We start from the raw sequence: 21,390 nt of genomic DNA, 5'->3' as shown, positions 1-21,390 counted from the left end.
AGCATAGCTCCAAGCGGTCCGGCCCTGCTTTTTAGCAGTGCATGCTGCCTGAGTATGTGCCGTTCCATTTTTTTTCCACCTTTTTTTTTGACCACAGGAAAAAAATGGAGCAGCACATACTTGGGCAGCATGCCTTTGCAGTGTGGAGAACTCTGGACTGTGCGGTATGTGGTGCTGCAAATGTCATTTCATACGTTTGCAGAGTCACATATGGCATGACTGCACTTGTCTGGACATGCCCATAGTTTGCAAAAAATGGGCTTTTCCTGTTTGAGTCATGCTCAGTATTGTTGACAGTCCTGGAGAACAGGGCTGTCGTACTCCACCAGCAAGGAGGCCCAACTCAGGGCATTCCCCTACATGATGCTTACAATAAGGATCACCTTTGCCTGATCCTGGGAGGAGGTTCCAGGTTGCGCTAGAAATGAGAGGCAGTATTGGGTAAAAGACCCCTAAATAACTGCCAGTCCCCATCATAACTTTCAGGTTGTAAGGTAGGGGCACAAGGCCTGAATTGCAATGATCTCTTCCTGTAGCTGCTGTGCTTCATAACAGCAATGGCTGGCTAGTCTCTTGGTGTTACACCATCTGGGACTGGAGGGATTGGTGTTCAGTCATCAACTGCTGTGCCCAGGTTTTCAGGACCTATCAGGCAGAGGAGAGTGGATTCAGCCAGTCTTGCCCAGCCTTCATGTCTCCCTGAGTTGTGGCATCCAAAGTGGGCAGGTTTGAGCAGGGGACTGGGTTTCAAATTGCACCTTGTGCACTGGATGGGTTGGTCCAGGCAGATTGCCAGGCTGGGACATGGGCAGCCAAGTTTGAGGCCACTCAGTGATCAAAGTGTTGACTAGGGTCAAGAATAGTCTAGCAGAATCCATGGACAAGTTGAGGCAGAGCCAGGAGGTCAATCAAAGAGTGAAGTTCAAAAGCACACTGAATCAAGAGCACTAAAGAAGTAGGCAGAGTGAGGTTACCAATGAGCTGAGTCTGGAAGCTGGAAGATCAAGCCAACAGGAGGTGTAACTGCATCCCCTCTCTTCCTGTGGATAGAGCCCTGTTGCCCAGAAACCTTTTTTTCCAGTTCAGGGATTTATATATGGGAACAGAAGCTGACTCCTGTTGGCCATCCCAGTAACAGGCAGTGGACAGAGGGTTAGGTCCTGCTAGAGGCTTGAGGCCAGCCTTCAGCATGCTGGGTAATCAGGCATAGAGTGGCAGGCTGAGTTGAGTGGTCAGACCAAGACCCGAGGTTCAAAGCTGTGGTCTGACTGTATGCTACATGCAAGAAAATATTGTATGCTTTAATATTTGGACTGAAGTAATCTGTAGAAGCTCCATGAACCAAGACTCTGTTGTACTAGTCACTTCATAAACACAAAAGACAAACCTGGTCCCCCTCTCAATGGATATAAACTTATATTATATTTGGAGTGGGATCAGCTGTGCCAGGATGTGTCTTTACTTAGCTAATCTGCTTCATTGGCCTATAAAGACATCATTGGCTCGATCCTGAGGGACAAAGGCCACTGGTGCCATGCCGTGACTCAGGGTGAAGCAGCTTGATATGTGTGCTGTGGCAATCCCCTGCAGAGGGATATCCGAGGTGCACAGAATTGGGCTCCTGGTGCCCTGGGGAGCTGGAGAGTACAGGCAGCCCTGGGCCACCCATGCTTTCCTGCCATAAGTGAACAGATATCAGACACAAAAAGGCAGCACATTCTATGAGTAGGAATCATTGTGCTCACAAATTTGGGCATTTGTGACACGACAAAAAGCTAAGAGTTCTGTTTGCTTGGGTTTTGTGCCACCATAAAAAAATGTTATGGTGGCACAAAGGTAGGGTGACCATACATTTTGGTTCGGCTAGGACAATCCCAGATTCTGTAGCCCGGTCCCAGTCAGTTGGTCAAAAGTCCTAAGCCATGCCAAATGTGGGCAGGGTGGCATCTGCTCCAGTCTGCCAACCTTGCTCCTAAGCAACGGTGCCTGCCCGGCCACCTGCCTGGTGCACCATGCCGCTCCACTTCCTTGCTGGACTCCAGCCCAGGACTTTTGACCAACTGGCTGGGAACAAGCTGCAGAACCCAGGAGTATCCCAGCCAAACCGGATCATCTGGTCACCCTACACAAAGGCAACATCTGTTTCCAGCCAATAAACTTACAGTCTAAATAAGAGTTAATAAATCTCATGTGCAAGCAGCTCAGTGAGGATAGTCAAAACAGTGCAACAGAAGTTCATGAGGAGCCAGGAAGTACAGGCAACTCATTCAATTTCACAGATCTTGAACCTTTCCCTTGAGTGATATAGTCTTGCCAACAAGGTAGCAATAATCTAATTAAATTGTATGTCCAGGAAAAAGAGAAGCACCAGGTGACTAGGACAGCTAGGGACATATGCAGCATAAGCAGTATTCTCCAAATGTTAACTGAAGGGTGGAGAATTGGATGAGTCAGGGAACTGGGGAGTGTATTGCTTGCCCCCACAATTGCCTATGTTACAGGAAAATATAGCCAATTTCTTTCCCACATAGCAATACCTTTACATGTAGCTCCAGGTAGGATTGGACAAAGGAATACTTAGCCCTTGAGTTTTCCCCATGCTGGGAGGCTCTGAGGAGACAATATCAGAAAATCACTTCTCTGGCAATCTCTTTATCATATACAATGGTTAAGGGGAAGAGCCATGGATTCATCTCCTGGGGGAAGATTTCTAACCACAGAATATTCAACAGCTACTTTTTAGGAGGGCTACCTTACTCAGGATGATATTAGTGTTTCATTGGGCGCATCTACATGAGACGTTTACTGTGGAGTAAATGTCTTGGTGTCTACACATGCGCCCCTATTAAGCTGGAGTAAACAAAATTACTCCGTGGTGGGATTACTTGTAAATGCATGTATAGATGCTGCCTTGGTTGGCTGGGGCATGAAGGTGCTGGATAGCCCCACACTGAAGCGCTCCGATGTACCAGCCAGCCCCTATGCAGCATCGTCAGCCGGATACAGCAGCCCCTGGCTTCCAGGATAACCCCCCTCCCCAGACCCATTGCCAGGCAGGACAGCTCTGACCCAGCTCAACATACTGCACTCAAATGGTGCAACCAGAAGCAATAAACTGGGGTTTATGGCTTCACATTAATTGCATGTGTAGATGTGCCCATTGATTGTGAAACTAAACTAAACCAAAATGTGGGCATGCTCTACACATGCTGAAAATCGCATTTGTGTTTGACAGTTTCATTTATAATCCAAACAGATTCCAACACTTCTCCCATGGAAACCAAACCAAATCTTATGATTTTTAAAATAAGATTTTTTCAAAATAAAATTCCTAGAATACTTTGGTACCGTCATTTTTGAGGACACAAAGCACAAGTGCTTTCTATTCTGGCCATTTCCTTTGATCTGTGCCACCTGGTAAGAAAAGTTTCCATTGGAGCCAAAGAATAGATCAAAGAATGGCTGCTTTCTGTCTCTTTACCCCTAAAGAGGTAAAGGTAGAGAAAGTCACATGCACCTTTCTCTCTCCAAATTTTCCCTTTTGTTCTTTAAGTTGCAGGGGCAGAGGGGAGGGCAGGGTGGTGCTGGCTAGAAAAGACTCAAAATTTACAATATTATTTTAATATTGGAAAGCCCTGACTGAATAACTGTTGGAATGAAATACATGCTCACTATATGATAAACATAATAGTGGTATACAAAACAATCTATACAGCATGTATTGAACAAACATTTTGTTTAGTTATAAAAATCCAAACATTTGGATAGGTTGAATTAAGGGGAAAAGGCCCAAAACAAAAAGGCCACCCAAAAAACTTGTTGAAACCCCAATATAGCATGTGAGATATAAATTCTGTTTCCATAAACAGTAATTCATTCTTCAAGGCCACATTCTTATTCTTGACCTCTCTGCTGACACTGTCAACAACAATTAGCAGAAATAGTGGTAGATATTGCTTTTGTGAAAGGGGCATGGAAAACAGATAGTTTGCAGATAGCTGTAACAAAAAGCTTGCAGAGACTTACAAAGCTAGCTGGACCACTGACACAAAGATAAAAAGCTCTACCTCATTTCTAAACTCAAGCGTGCAGTACACTTAAACCTCATTTTTTGGAAAAGAGAAAGATCAGAATATTTAAGGGTTTTTTATATTCCCAGTCTTTTTGGGGGGGAGAAAGTGGGGGGATTGTTTAGGGTTAAAACGAAGATTCTTGTTTCCTCTGTTACTAATTTTGATTTAGTGTCTTTGATGATGTAATATCAGATAAATGAAGGAACGTCTAACTACCAGATGATACATTACTGGATTGTTTTCTTTAATTTATCATCAGTCATATGAAGCATGATTTTTTTTGTAACAACTTTATTTTAGTATTATTCTGTTCCAAATTTCTGCACCAACAAAACCTTTTTTTCCATGTGGCTCCATCTGCTGATTGAAAAAATTAAGAGGTACCATGGTAACGCTTGCTATGCCATAACACATACCGAAGAGAGAGTTTTCCCCAGGCATAATGAAGGCATACAGTAATGCACAAATACTATAAGAGAACACACTCAAGAAAGATTATTTTAGGAAAAGCACAAGGGTTTTTTTACATTGAAAGTTATTATACATATATAGTGAAAAACAGTTTTAATAATAATATGCAGGTTTGTATTTACAAATGTATTAATTCCTACCGTTTAAAGTAAAGCTCAATATCTGGTAATGGCTTAAATAGGCAATATTGGTATCTAGGCTTTACAACTCATTGCCCATTGACCAGTTTTCAGCTACTAATGCCATTCAAAGTTAAATCCAATCCCGTTTTTCAGAAAGTCCCTTGGCAATATGACAATGGAATAGTAAGAGTGATAGCAGAGAAAGCAGGGCACATAAGGCTAAATGGGCTCAGATAATCAGTTATTATTTATGTTCTTCTATCCTCCCACTCAGATAAAAGGGAAAAAGTGTGTAGACACTTGGAACCATTAGAGGCAGGTCCAGCTAGTCACGCTGGATGTTGGGCTTTGGATTTGTCTCTTGAAACATTGTGTAGTAAATCTCAGGGGTTTATTAATATGATAAAATATGATTCTAAATAGGTTATCCTTTGAAGAAACATAATTTGCTTTTCACTGGCAAACCTACAGGTGTTTCCCATAGAATAGCATGTATATTCCCAGTCTTTTTTCAGGGAAAGGGGTGGATTTCTGATTTCAATAGGATTGTGGCATATTGCTTGCTTGTTTATTTATTTTTGTCCTTAATACATATGTGAAATGATAGAAAAGCATATAAAAGCAATAGATGATAAAAAATGATAGAAAAGCTTTCAAATGTGAAATAAAATGCTTTTTATCTGCCCAAACCTGAATTCAAGGCTCAGTCTTTCTCCCGTAACAGTTATTATGGGGGGAAAAAACAAATCCTTACTTCTCACATAACAATTACTGATATTCCTAACACAGATCATGAAACAATTCAGTAGAGGAGGAAATGATTCCAAATATTTGGTTTAAAAATTATTTTTGTAATATTGGGATTAAAAAAAATTTACTTGTGAGGTACTAAATTGTTAACATGACACCCTAAAATATTTCAAGAACCTCAGCTTCTGTTGTTGATGTCCCCCAAGACTGATTCAGCAGTTTAATGCCCAACTTGTGCTTCTCAAGAGGAGCCATCTTTTCTCCAACATTTTTTAAACACAGCAGTTTAAGATTTACATTTCTTGCCACTTTACACCTGCAAACCTGTTGGGATGATAATATTTACTGACAGATGTTTCCAAAGACAGCTCTAAGAACTGACATTAAAATTAAATGTTATCTAGACCCTACGCTTGATAAGAACAAAATCCTTTTTTAAGCCGTGAGACCAAATAGTGATGTTGTACTTTAGTGAAAAAAATAAATAAATTCTCAATAATACTACAATTCAATTGTAACCAAACCAGATATCTTATTAACATGTAAAAACAGTGCAAATTCCTGCTCCCCACCATCAAATGGGTATTGGGTAATACACAATGATGATAACCCACTGAGTCTAAAATTCCAGAAAACGTACAAACAAAATTTAAGTCATGCTAGTATCTTCAGAGAGAATCAAGCCAATGTTTTCAACAATCTCTCCTAATATTTTCTTTACTGTTAAAGTCATTGGCTATTGCTGAAAGTTGAAATAATGCTGCCAGGGAAAGATAAGGAGGCAAGATTCATAAGATGTGGGCAATGAAGTCTCACTGATTTAGTAGTCTAAAACAAAGAAAATTAACATATATACATGAATATTCACTAAGCTGATACCAAAAGTACGTATCATACTTCCTATATATGGATAGATTTATACTTTAAGTACACGGTTATCAAGTCTTATAAATATCAGTATGCTGCTACACATTTCAGCTCTGAAAAGATCAGAAAGCCAGACTGCATATCCTTCAGCTGTTTACAACAACACTTGTTGAGCCTGCTCTTATTCTATGTCTTATTCTTTGTATTCCACTTCTGATACAAAGACTACTCACAGGAATAATAGATGTCTTTATTTTCCCAAAGGCAGCCCTAAGGAAATGTAGTCCTATGGCTGGATAAGAGCTATAGCATAAGGTACATTTTCAGAAAAGCAGAAGGGGAAAAAACCTCAAGTCATAAAAGTGCTGGTTAATCCTGATATACTTTGTCTCCCTCTACTTTCGCAGCCTTTGCTGTTGAAATTTCAGGATGACCTACTTTCTTTAATGACCACAGTTCACCATAGGATGAATGGGAGAACAGGGGAAGGGGTAAATTGCAGGGAGTTAACCAGACATAAACTTAAGTTTGGGATGTTTCAGTGTTACAGAATGCCCCATCCTTTATAAACCCTCATAACAAAAAAAAAAAGTAAATTACATAACAAATACCAGTTTTCAAAATGTGGAAGACAATAAGGTAAAACTAAGAACATCTCTAGGAATTACTATACAATAACAACTTTACAATCACTGGGTTGCTCACATACAGCTTGAACTAAAGCTATTTACTTTAATCGACTTTGGCTCAAGCCCATAGGCTTAGGGTGATACTAGCAATGGAGCAAGAAAAACATATTTTTCAACACATCTGCAAGTTGGCAAAACCAGGGCCCAACTCAGTATCCATGACAACTCTACTGATGTGTTGCTAAAAACAAGACAAAAGCATTAAGTTTTAATACCTATCAAGCAAACTGAACAGTTTCCTATGGTTTCTGAAGTATGCATTTCCCTATTTTATTCACACAGAGGTTTAATATACATCCTGATGTTCTTCACTAGATGACTGCCAACAAGTACAACTTCAACCAGATGTCTCCTTAGAACAAGTACTCTCCTATATGTCCCAGACAAAGAGAGAGAGACACTGCTCTGTATTGTAAAGTTGATAGAATTCATTCTACTATAGGGATTTAAAATATTACTATTCTTCTCTATCCTTATCTGATTTTATTTGAACACTAACATTTCCTCTTTAATATTTTATTATTTTTATACATTAACAGATTCCTTAAGATAGAAAAAAAAGAAAAAAGTAGTAGAGTCTATACACAGTTGGTTATAAGTTCTCCCTATATAAATACAGAGAATGCTAATAATCTAATAATACCCCTGAACACCAATTAGTGGCAACATATCAAGACAATTGCATCAAGAAATGTGTCAACCAACTAGCATTAGGAATTAAAAATCATTAAAAAAAATTAGTGACATTTCAAAAGCAATATCCTTTGATTCATCATTTCAGAAACAATTTCCAGTAAGAAAGAACTCAAACTTGATTCCTGACCCAGACTTGCCAGAGAACAGGGCATATAGTAGCTGTGCCTACTTCCCTCCCACTGCTTTTTGGGAAATAACTGGCCCCCATGATACTGGAACAGATCCTCAGTGGGACAGTCTACATGTGCACTTAAGTCAATGCCATAAACTCTGGCATTTATTGCAGTGGAATGTATTGCTTCCCAGGTGCCACATTTACATGTGCACATAGGAGTGTAACACTTTGAGTCAGGTCAGACCAGCTCTGCCTGGCAAGAGGTCCAAGGGGTCAGCCTTCTAGCCCAAGGGTGCTCTGACCTGGCTCAATGTGCTGTGGAGGGGTTGGCTAGGGCACAAGGATGCTTCAGTGTGTGGCTAGCCAGCAGGCAGCCCCCGCTCTGAAACACTCCTGTGCTCCAGCCAGCTGCATCAGTATCGACATGTGCACTGCTGCAAAGTGAAACAATCTGCAGCAAGATAGTGCATGTATTTACAAGTACTATCCTGCTGCAGTCAATTAGTTTACTCCTGACTAATAGCCCTGCAGATATAGATGCAAGACATTTACTGCAGAGCTAACTAGTCAACTCTGTAGTAAATATCTTGTGTAGACACGCTCAGTTAGTATGAATCCACATAGCACCACTTACTTCCATAGACTTATGCAGATTTACACCTGATGGAGACGTTCTAGAATGAGTGATTAGAGGTAAACTGTATTCAAAATGAGTAGATAAGAGAAGGTTGAAGCCCTAGGTAAGCTTTGGGTGAATTTGTGACTATATGATGCATGGGTGACTGGTGCCTCCTGAGTTAGGGGGGGCACTTGCCTCCCCACCGGACAGTTAGAGGCTGGGGGGGCATCCCCCTGTGGCCGATCCCGCAGGCTGGGGGAGTGGGGCCCCCTTGCAGGCAGTTTGCAGCCAATTCCACAGACCGGGGGGGGCTCCCTGTGGCAAATCCCACCAACCCTCAACTGGCAGCAGCACACTGCTGGCACTTCCAGGTCAGCAGGATTGGCTATGGGGGGACCGCTTCTCCTGGCACACTTCCTGGCTGGCACTCTCAGGGGTGGCACCAGTGCTCTCGCCTGCCCCACCTGCCTGGGAAAGCTGCTGTCTGGGGGTGCACTAGTGCTCTCAGGGGGTGCACATGTACCCTCGTGCACCCCCAACTCATCACCACTGAGGAGATGAGGTGATTAGACTGAGAGGTAATTAGCCACATTATTCTGAAGTCAGGTGAAGGCAAAACATAGTGGCACCTTACAGACTAACCTAGAGAGGTATAGACTTTCATAAGCAACAGCTTGCTCAGAGCTGTGCATCCGCCAAAGCAAGCTGTTGCTTATAAAATCTTATGCCTCTATGAATTAGTCCAGGAGTGTCAAACATCTGACCCATGGAGCTACTCCATCTGACCAATCAGGCTACGGCATTTGGAGGGGAGGCTGTGGGAGAGCAGTGGCCTGCCACAGAATTCAGAGCCTCTGAGCCTCAGTGGATGAGATCCCTGCTGCTACAGCCACTGCCTCTTCCACCACAGCTGCTGCCACTGCCCTGCACCAGATCAGGCCCACTAAGAGCCCTGTACATGTGATAAGTTTGATACCCCTGAGTTAGTCCTTAAGGTGCCACTCTGCACTGCCTTCTAGGAGACTGGTTGTTATGAAGATGTGAGTGAACTGCTGGGGGATTTAAAACACATGCATTTTAAAAGTGAACAAAATGAGTTTTACCTTCCAAGATATAAAGTCAAGGTTCCGTATTTCTCTTATAACAGATGACAGACAGCTTTAGCATCTAAAACAAGGCAAGGAACCACAAGGGATTTAGAAAGCTAAGAAATTTGGGCAGGGAAAATGGGAGATTTAACCTGAAAAATACAAGACACAATATCATGGGAAAGAATCCCAATATCCTAGCAAAGAGAATTCAAACGTGCTCCTCATGATAAAGACACCTAGAAATGAGCAATGCTGAAAATAACCACAGAGTGACAGAGGACTGCAAATCAGATGAAGATATAGGACAGCAAAAAGATTTTTTGTGGTATTATACAAGCACAATAGCATAAAAAATGGCACCTTTCTACACAGCCCTCATATAACCATATCTGGAAATCCACATTTAGTTCAGGACACACTATTACCAGAAAAAGATAAGATGGAGGGAAATTACAGAAGAATAAAAATAACTAGGGGCATAGATTAAAAAAAGGAAATATGATTGCTTTGGCTCAGTTTATTAAACTGGAGACATAATGATAGTCTACAAATACCAGAAAGGCTTAAACAGCAAGAACACAAGCTGTTACGAATGAATTAAGCATGCAATAACAGGATGAAACTAAATCAGATTCAGTGAAGTTGCAATTCTTCTCACTACTTTCAAAAACAAAAAATCCCTTTAACTGAAGCAGACGTAGTTAAATATGTAAAAACTGCCAGGAAAAACTTTTATAGTGAGATATAATGTGTTTGTCCTCAATCCTGTGAAAGGGCTCCGTGCAGACAGAATTCATATTTTCAGCAATGGCCCAGTTTCTAAGGCCTGACTTGTTATTGAGCACAAGCTGATATTAGCATCTCAGTCAGAGTTAGGAGAGGGCAAATCTGCTAAATTTGAGGTGACTTTCCATGGATGGCAAACCACTGCCATCTGAGGGGATTAGGAAATCTGTCACATTCTCTGCAAGAAACAGGCAATGTAGTCCTTACTGTTATTTCTGTGACATTTAGATCCTCCTAACATCCAAACCCTTGGAAATGTTACTACATATAACACTGGTATTAATAACATAATGATATTCTTTGAATTGAAAATATATATCCTCTCTGCCCATGCCCGTAATATCAAAGGACAACATGCACAGAAATTATCTGCAAAAACTCTATTATTCTCCAGTTATATCACTTGATATAACCTGTGGCAAAAACTAGGAGCACTGGCTTCTAAAGACCTTTTCATTGTTTAATATGAACTCAGTGAGCCCTCCAGTGGCACGTTTAAAAGTTACACATTACAAGAAAGTATGTAAAACAAAGAGAGACATACCCTTAGCTTCTTTTTCCTATAAAGCTGGTGTGTTCAGATTATATTGAATTTTAAATTAATTCACTCACCTTACGGTGCTCTGTTACAAGATGAAGAATCCTATTTGCAAACTTGATAATGAAATTGCAACTCAGGCACCATTTGGTACCTTTCATGTGTATGATCATTTTGCAAACAAAATTAAATTAAAGAATTAATGAAACAATACAGAAAGTTAGAATTCTTGTCAATAATACACTCCCATTTGCAATCTTGCTTTTGTGTTGTTCTTCCTGTTTTTCATTCTCTTCCTCGACTTTGCTGTATGGGACTCTTATATTGTTGTCCATTTAATTTAGGTTCTGATACTGCAAAGACATATATGCATGTACTTAATTTTTGATGTGAGCGATCTCACTGAAACCAGTGATGTTATTTATGATGTAAGACCTATCCAGTTCAGAGTTAGTCAGCATACTCCTTATGTTTATGAAACATGCCTCTAGTCTGCCGAGACATGTATCACAATGAATAAGTAATATTATTAATAGCCCTTATTAACTCTCAAAAAGAGTTAATAACCAAACAAGAGATTCCATTGTGACTTTTAGCCACTGGTTCACTTTGGGATATTATACTCAATAGCCTAAGGGAATATTCTGTGAAGGATTGTGCTTCATCCTACTCCATCTTCTTCCGCTTGATTCTCCAATTGTTATACCATATAATTCTGGATTTGTGTTATGAAAGTCAGTTGCTATGGAAATCATCGCCTAAATGCAGCGTTATTGATTTTGTTGAATACAAGTATACTTCAACAGTGACTTCTTTTCAAAGTCATCTGAATCTTATTAAGGTCGTGATCACCCCCTTTTCAGGAAAACCCATAAAGGGGTTTACGTGGAAAGGACATTTCTGGGAGCCTTCCTCAAGGCCTTCCTCAAAAAGATTTATTATGGAATAGATTAGAGGACTACACCTCAAACTCTGTGGGGCTTCAGGGACCTGCATAGATCCCATTGGGGAAACTGGCAGAAATCCATACCTCTGTTGACCTTATACCTCCAGTTTTTCCCACAGCCTTGGAAGTGTGGTTCTATTGGAGTGATACAGCCAAAATTTTGTAGCCTGTATTGCTTCCTTATAGAAGCGGTTTTCTACTGCCTGCTTTACCCACTCTTCGATGATCCACTGAACTTTTAACATCAACTCCCCATTTAGATTGCCAACTCCATGGGACATCTTTTGTAGTGTTTGAGGCACAGAAAAGATGCTGGCCTGGAGACAATTCATTCCTTCACTCCGCAAGATGTGATCTACAGGTGAAGGTACAACTGAGCCCTAAATGTGATACATGTGACACCATAAAATTATAAATTCAGGTTAATTTACAGTCATAGCCATATTTTACTCCTTTATTTCACCCTACCTTCCATGCTTTATCTCTGACAGATGTAACTGCTCAACAGTCACTAACAATCTCAGGGCCAAATTCTTATTTCACATCCTTACTTCTCACTGACTCTTACTGAACAATATTGCCCTGGCATCAAAAGGCTGCAATTCCAAATGATGTGACTCTGAGTTTCCACCAACATAAAATAAGAACATTGGATTGTTATTTTCACTGAAATCTTCATATATAAATTTGTAGGTAGAATTTTATTTTAGGTATTGGAAAGAAAATGGAAGATTACAGTGTATCTCATACTACACCCTTCCAGCATAGAAGAAGGATGGTCCAACAGTTATAGTCTAGGACAGGGGTGGGCAAAATATAGCCCACAGGCCAGATCTTGCCCACCAAGTGATTTCATCTGGCCCATGGGTGCCCACCAATTAATTGTACCCCACCCAACCCATATGCTTCACTCCCACCCCCGTGAGTGGGAGGGCCCCAGCCAGCATGCACAGCTTCCAGGTGGGGCCACTGCTGCCACTGCTACAACCGCTGGGGGATCTGCTTGGCTTTCCTGGCCCCAGCAGCTCTACCTTGTGTTCCTGCTGCAGTGCTGGATCTGGGTAACAGGAAGGGAAGCTGCAGCTGGGTGGGAGCGCAGAGCATGGGGCTGGGGCTGATGGGAGTGTGGAGCCTGCACCCAGTGGGATGGTGAGAGCACAGCGCTTGGGTGGGCAGGGTGTGGGGTCTGAGGTAGGATGGATGGGTATGGGGAGCCCCCCAACTGCCCCCTCCATGGCACACAGTCCCTGCTGGTGGCAGCAGCAGCAGGTGCCAGGCCCTTGGAGTGCTTGTGGCCCGTGCAGGTGCAGCTGTCTGGTGGCGTGAACCGCCAGCCAGTTCTGGGAGCTGCGTATGGTGGCAAAGAGCGACGCCAGGCCAGCCTGTCTCTGTTGTGCAGGGCTCATGCACAGTTCCCTGGACTCATTTATTGGGGGAAGCCCCACACTTAAGCATAAGCTTTTCAGATTTGAGTTCTGAAGTTAAGCATAAAAATCCATATTCAAGTGTATAAAATAAAAAACCTAATTTTCAGAAGTCCTGGTTCTACAAATAGACTTCTGGTTAAATGTATGCATAGGAAGAGTCCCATACCAATTTTTCAGGATCAGTCTTTTAGTGACAGTAATTGTTGTCTTTTATTTTGATGTTAAGGTGCCAGGCAAATACCTATATAAATAACCAAAAAAAGTGTCATCAACTACACTCAGTTTCTTCCCATACTATCAATTCCTCTGCAATTATAACTTATTAAGCAGTACAAAAGGTATATTGTAATGTTCTATGCCAGTTTCTAATAAGTAGAATCCTACTGAATTTACGGCAGAAGTGGGCTGCGCAATGGCTCCATAAATCTTGCAGGTTCTCTCATTGCTGTTCGGCTGAGGGGTCCTGGTAGCCTTGCTGCTTGTTGCTGACTGTCCAGGAGGCAAAAATGGTGCCATATTTTAAACCGTGGTTTTCGCCTCCCTACTGACCAAAAGCAAATGGCGGGGCCCCTCTGCCAATCGGTGGGGTGGGGGAGTCAGAAAGGAACCTGCAAGACTAAAAGAGGCACCGCACAGCCCACTTCTGCTGTGAGTTCAAGAGGGTGCTACTAATAAGGAGAGGTTGAAAAATAAAGCTGCTATAAAAGTACATCTAACTTCAATTCCTCAAGTATTTTGCAGAGTTGAAAAAGAAAAGGTTGCAGAGAAACCTAATCAAAAAACATGTATGCAGGTCACAGATGGGGAGCTTTTCATCTTCCCCTCTCTGCCAAATCCCCAAAAATGATTTCTATTTTCATGTACCATGACAATCCTTGGATCCTTTGTATATAATAGTAAGGCCCTCACCCATCTATGCTAGTTTAGAACAGCCCAACATTCCACCATCAGTACATGATTCTAGCCTCATGTAGACTGGCCTCCTCCAGTCTGGACAAATTAAATTATCTGAGGGAAAAGAGAAAAGAAACGTGTGCAAATACAGTTTGTGACTGTCCCTGATACTGGAGTGGCTTTCACTAACAAGGTTGCCTCATGTAGGGCTAATCAGAGACAACTGTATAGCAGGGACAGGAAGAGCCCAAAACAGCTCCCTTAAAATGTAATATAGTACATTTTTGAATGCTCCTTTTTGTGCGGGAGAAACATGTAGTTGGACATGGCTCTGAGTGGGGCTCTGGGTGGTACCTTCGTCTTTCATGGAAGACAGATTTTTTTTTGATTTTTCTGCTCTTCCTCAGGCCACATGGAGCCTTTTAATTTTTTTCCTTGGCTTACTGTCAGTTCGTTTTGAATGGGACACCGTTTGAAGACCTCAACAAAACACTATGCATATACAGTATGTCCCTGAATTCAACTTCTAGAGGCCAGGAAGTTTTAAGGTTAATTTGGAAGTTTTGAATCAGCAAAGCTCTTTAATGCATGCTTATTTTAATTTAAAGCATATGCTCGACTGCTTTCTGAACTAGGTTTATACCAGGAACTGGAAGACTTGAGTAGCACCCACAATGCTATTTTTAAAAGGTTTCTTTCTTCCTTTATAACTTAGGCACTTGCAGCACAAACAGGCCAGTCATTTCTGACCAAGCTCAATACTGATGCATCCAGGCCATGCTTTGGATGCCTTAGAACAGTAATTCTCAACCAGGGTGCCTGGCACCTTGGGGTGCTGAGATCTTCTGAAGGACAAGCAGATAGGGGCAGGGTCAGACTTTCCCTGGCCAGCTGCTCCTCTGGCCTGACTTCCTGGTCTCCCTGCAGAGAGGTAAGCGCAGAAAAAAAAATAGTTTTTGAAATTGGATGGCACTCAAAAGCTACGGAGGGGTGTCTTGAGTCTAAAACTGCATTTGAGAGGAAGTCATCAATGGCCAGAATCAAATTGGCTCAGTAGTTGACCTGACTTGGGCATTGTCCTTCCTGACCTTGGGGCATCTGTCCCAAAAGTAAGTTTCAAAACAACCTGTTCAGCAATCTGGGATCAGTATAAGTCAATGGAGAGATTTCAGGTGCTCAGGTGTCCCACACAGAGAATAGGCAATGTTAAAGCACCACCTAAGGGTGACTCAGAAAGCCAGGAGATCCTTATAATTAGCCAGTGGGAACTGTTAAAGCATAGAGATGTTTCCACACTTCTATTTCTCCCAAGAGTTTAGGTATCTACTAAACTGATCCATTAGGCATCTCTGTTCATTTTCGACGCACAATAACTATATGCATTTTTGAAGATAGCTTGTAAATGTGTTTCTAAATCCTCTCCCTTTCTGTTTGCCCAATAACTTATTTGTTAGGACACATAACTAGCAGTTTGACAGCAAGATACTAACTCCCTCTCTCACCCTACAACCCATGAACGACGTGTGTCCCTGACAGCTAGGGGGGCACAGCAGCGCTGTGGGAGCACAGAGGCGGAAGTGCGGCAATGGTAAACGGGGGGATTTGAAGCAGCATCTCTCACTCCCTGGGAGAGAGCATAAATACAAAAAATGTAGTGCTGGTAGAAAGCCACTAGGCCACTACCAGCCTATCAGGTCAGGCCACTCCTTTGGGAAGGGAAAATTGTGGATTTGGCTCCAGATCCCAGAACTACACAGTGGCTGGCTACAAAACAGAAATAAACTTGCCAACAAAGACTAAAGCCCAGGACATCCACCCTCTCTAGGAATATCTTAACCATAAAGAATGACTACATTTTACTAGCATTATCATACTAGTTTTCCCAGACATGTCCTCATTTTGGACCCTCCAGTCTCCATCCAGGCAGTTTTTTGAAATCTGAACTAACGTCTGGGAGTTTGCTCTGCTCCGGTGCCAGGAGTGCATGGATGGTAATTGGAAGCAGGAGACACCACATGCGTATGCATATGCACATACATGTGGCCGGCATGCAGCCAAGAATGGTGGTGAAAGCAGCCGCAGCAGCTAGATGCAGGCAAATCTATGCGGAGTGGGGCTTGGGGATAGTCCAGGGAATTGTGGGGGGTGGCAGGGGTTTGTAGAGAGGATGTGTATGTGAGGGGGGCTGGTGCCTGTGAGCACTGGGGGAATCTGTCTGGGTGCAGGGGCTGTGGCAGGGCCAGAAGGGTGTGGGGCAGGCACCTGCTCCTCCAGCAGGGGAAGGGGGTGGAAGGGCTCTTCGAGGGCCATGGGGAGCTCTGTGGCCAGGCTGTCAGCACCGGGGCCAGTGCCTTTGATCGCAGGTTGGGGCTATCTGTGAGACGCTGCTGGGGAGGGGGAGAATGGCCAGGTCACCTGGCATGATGCTGGAGTCCCAGCCCAGGGCAGGGGTGCCACAGGCATCCCCTCTTCCTTCCTGCTCACACTGGGGCCAGACTCACTCTTCCGCACCAGTTGGAGATGCCACGGTCTGGCCCGGTCAGGATGGGGGCAGCTGAGGAAACCATCCATCAGGGCTGCGGGGAGCAGGGGGCTGTGGGTCAGGAGTGAAGGGCACCAGCATGGCCTGGTGGGGTGAAGGACTGAAACCATTTAAATCTGATTCCAAGTAAGTCCTCTTTCCTTCAGCCATGCCTTGGCCCCCATTTTATAGGCATGAGTCCAGCCTAATGACAGAATTATTCTTCTGACATAAAACGTGACCAAAATTTAGTGTTTTGTAATTCAAAAGAGATCAGTCTGGAGCGCTGGAGTGGGGGATGATTGATTTATATGAATACCACCTCCTTATTAGCTATGCAGCAAAGTAGAGGCTGGCAAGAACTTAAAACTGAAAGGAATAACTGATATAGGAAGAAGCTTATATTTTCAGAGCATGTTTACACAACTTAGGAACTGTATAAATGGGTGCTATAGAAAGCTCTAGTATAAACAGCTACAAATTATCCTCCGTGTGACTCAAAACAGACTGTATAAATCTGTCCTGGTTATGCAGAGGACCCTGCTCCGCTGCTCAACAGACAGCTGTTCGCTTTTACTTTGCAAAGTTTGTAGTCAGAGGTGCAGAACACCAGTATCTCCTGTTCCCTTGTGTGTGCTCAGCACTTAAATCAGGTCAAGAATTCTCAGCTTTCCAAGCCTTGCGTCACCCAGAAGCTCTGTTACTCCCTGTAATCAATAATATCTTAGCAGGACATCAGACAAATATTTTCTTTTCAAGAGAAGCTTAGAGAAAAAGCTTCTAGGGTTTGGGGGTTGATTTCTGTTTGTCTGTTTGTTTTTATAAGTAACTAAACCAAATATTATTCTGATCACAAGACTCCCTACCCCTGCCCTCCCTTCCCTCCTGCCCCACCATCTTTTAACACCCCAAAAAGAAAAATTGTCTCTCTGGGCATGTCTGCACGTACAATTAGTGCTGTATGGGTTTATTCTGCCGTCATTTATTGCAAAGGAAACACACTCTGGGTAGGCATCTACACATGTGGCCATTTGGGAGCAGATTTGCTGCTCATGACAGTAGCCTGCTCCTAACCTCCTCCACTCTGCACTACGCCCCTACATCAGGCAAAGGGATCTGGAGGCCCTCTTTAAAAGCCAGCCCTGCTCCCTGGCCACCTGGTTTTCTGGCTCAGAGCAGGCTTCAGAGTGCTGGCACAACCCTCTGCAACTCTATCGCTACAGCTTGTGCCTACCACATTATCGCTGCAACTGGGGGTCCTGCTCACCACCCTGCTTGCCATGTTTCACTGCAGTGGTGACCATCACCTGGCCCAGGTCAGTCTCGGCCCTGACTGCCCCTGTGCTGTGCAGCTGTGTGGCCAAGCTCATTCTGCTGTCTGAAGCCCCCTGCCACCACACTGCTGCTGCCTGGACCGACATGGATGCTGATGACATGCACCTGGATGCCAACACTGGTGCTGTCCATGAGTTCCTGGGGCTCCAGCCCCGCTACCTGTGGACTTGCCTGACCAGCCAGGACTGGTGGCTGCATGTCATCCAGCACACCTGGGACAAGAAGCAATGGCTAGAGTCATTCCGAATGACCTGGGCCACCTTCCAGGAGCTCCTCATGCAGCTCTGTTCACACCTAGAGCAGCAGGCACCATGCGGCAGCACCTTCCCGTGCTGCAACTCTGCCCTGCAAGCCCTGTTGGAGAGTGGGTGCTTTGCACCAGGGGTGCAAGGCTTCCAGCTGAGTGAAGGAAGGTCCTGTCCCTCCTCATTGGGGACCCTCCTACCCACTCCTCCCTTGGCTTGTGCAGTCTTACACCAGCCAGCTGGGCCTCTGCCAGGCATACTTCAACAGGCGCCTGGGCCAGAACTGCCTGCTGGTGGAGTGTGCCTTTGTCTGCCTAAAGGGACACTGGCGCATCCTCACTGCCTGCCTCAAGGTCATGGAGGTCAAAATTCCCTGGGTCATTGTTGCAGCCCGTGTGCTGCATAACTTTTGTGAGGCCTGGGGGGAGCTCTTACACAAGGCCTGGGTAGAGGAGGCACAAAGAGCGGAGGATGCCTGGCACCAGGAGTGCTAGCTGCAGCAGTAGTGACAGCAATGCCCCACCCCCATCCCCACTGAGGCCCTGGGTGAGCTGCACACCTGGCCGCAGCAGCCAGAGAAGCACTAGCAGACCACCTGCTGCTGCAATCTGCTGTAGTTCACCTAGACAGCTGTCCCAAGACCCCAGCACCACACACCCCCTACACCACGCTCACTACAGATGGTTTTCTGAAAAGCACTTTATTCCCCTGCATAAAAACAGATCCCCATCCTCCCTCCCTCCCCAGTAACACAGCCCTTGCCCCCCTCTCTCCCCCACAGCAGGCCCTGTCCCCCCCAAACCACAGAGCCCCTCCACCAACCACCCCACCAATCACCAATGAAGCAACCTCTTCCCCATGCAGACTATGTATAGGGTGTTCTGTGTGCACCCTCGAGGTGGGGGGCAGTGAGGTGGGGGCGCCTAGGTGGTGCACCCCAGGGACAGATGCCCAGTACCCCAGCCTCTGGCTGCAGCCTCATAGGCGTGCATCCTGCGTTGAGGCCAGCAGGTGCAGGGCTTGCCATTGCTTTACCAACATGGTTGGCTCCCCATCCTACAGCCAGCAGGCAGAGCCAGCAGGGCCTACATGCAATGCTGGCCTTGCTGCTGGCGGCTCCTGCTCCAGGGTTGCATGGAGCCATGGTGAGCAATGAGGTAGAGCCCGGGTGGGGGGCTGGCTGGCGGGAGCACCAGGGATGGGTGCCAGAGCCCTGTGCTATGAGCCTACCCCTGGTGAGAGAGCATCCCAAGTGCACCATGATGAGCTGTTTGGGCAGACCAAGGGGTGCCTGACTCACTATGCCCTGCTTATTGCCATAGTACCCCAGGTGTACCTGAGAACCAGTGCTTTGATGATGCAGTGGGCAAGACCATGCCGCCCTACAACATTCACTATCACCTGGAGAGGTACTTGCATCTGTGCTACATGTCCCTGCCCCTACAGCCAAGGACATCACTGCTGGCGCTGGCACTTTTCTCCATGTAAGAGGCCTGTGCCTGCCTAGGTGAGGGGGCACAGGCTGCTCAGTAAACTTTTGCACTTTCTCCCACCTCCCTGCGTGCTGTGTGGGAGCAACTCCTGGGGCAGGGGGAGTTTGGCCAGGCCAGGCAGGTTGGAGGGGGAGGGGCAGAGGCGGGGGGGTGCCCTCCCCCCCGTGGCTTACCAGGTGGGTGTGGCAAGCATACCTGGTGGCCTGAGTCTGTACCCATTGGCTGTGGTGACATGTGGCTCCCAACAGTGTCCTGGGGTGCAGGGGCATGGTTCCTGGCTGCCTGGGTAGAGGCTCCCTCCGGGAAGGAGCTGCAGCTGCTGAGGGCCACCAGTGCCATGACTGGGCTGCCCTCCTGGGCAGGGCTGTGCATCTAGAGCTGGTGGGGCAGGTGCTGGCAGGGCAGGCTGCCAGAGCTGCTGGACAACACTGGGGTGGGGACCGTGGCAAGACAGACTCTGGTGTCGTGAGGGGCGCTCCCCCGCTGATACCTCATCACAGTTGCCATTATGCAGTGGAGGCTAGGGCAGGCCACTCATGCTGGAATACATGGCATGGCTCCAGCCTGGGTCCTGGGGTGCGAGGATCTGATCCAGCTGTCACATAAAGGGCATGGACTTGTGGGCGGCTGCCAACTGATGGTTGTGGTTGGTGACACTGACCCACTTGACCTTTATTCGTAGATTCATAGATGCTTGGGTCGGAAGGGACGTCAACAGATCATCCAGTCTGACCCCCTATCTAGGCAGGAAAGAGTGCTGGGGTCAGATGACCCCAACCAGATGCTTATCCAACCTTCTCTTAAAGACCCCCAAGGTAGTGGAGAGCACCCTTGGAAACCCATTCCAAATTGTGCCCACCCTTACCGTGAAGTTTTTCCTGATATCTAGTCTAAATCTACTGTCAGTTTGTGACCACTGTTCCTTGTTACCCCAAGAGGCGCCCTGGTGAACAGAGCATCTCCGATCCCTTGCTGCATCCCCCTAATGAATTTGTGGGCGGCCACAAGATCACCTCTCAGCCTTCTCTTGCAGAGGCTGAAGAGGTCCAGGTCCCTCAGTCTCTTCTCATAGGGCTTGTCCTGTAAGCCCTTAACCATGTGAGCGGCTCTCCTCTGGACCCTCTCGAGTCTATCAACATCCTTCTTGAAGTGCAGCACCTAAAACTGGACGCAATACTCCAACTGTGGTCTGACCAATGCTGCATAGCGGGGAAGTATCACCTCCTTGGATCTATCTGTCATTCATCTATTCGTCATTTTATAAAGTATGGTTATCTTTCTGATGATTTCGTCACACTGACGGCTTATGTTCATCTTGGAGTTGACTATGACTCCGAGATCCCTTTCCGCTTCTGTGCTGCTGAGAGGGTCACTTCCCAGCCAGTAGGTGTGCTGGATATTTTGCCCTCTAGGTGCAGCACTCTGCACTTGTCCTTGTTGTACTGCCTACTTTTCTAACCTGTCCAGGTCTGCCTGCAATCATTCCCTACTCTCCAGAGTGTATACTTCACCCCACAATTTAGTATCATCTACAAACTTGGAATGAATACACTTCACACCCACATCCAAGTCACTGATGAAGATATTGAAGAGTACAAGTCCAAGGACCGAACCCTGCGGGACCCCACTACCCATATCCTTCCAGGTTGATATCGACCCGTCTACTAACACTCTCTGGGTGCAACCACTAAGCCAATCTGCCACCCACTGGA

Source organism: Crocodylus siamensis, chromosome 3, assembly GCF_052110815.1.
Source record: "Crocodylus siamensis isolate JL-2025a chromosome 3, ASM5211081v1, whole genome shotgun sequence".
NCBI lineage: Eukaryota > Metazoa > Chordata > Crocodylia > Crocodylidae > Crocodylus > Crocodylus siamensis.
This window is presented reverse-complemented; position numbering follows the sequence as displayed.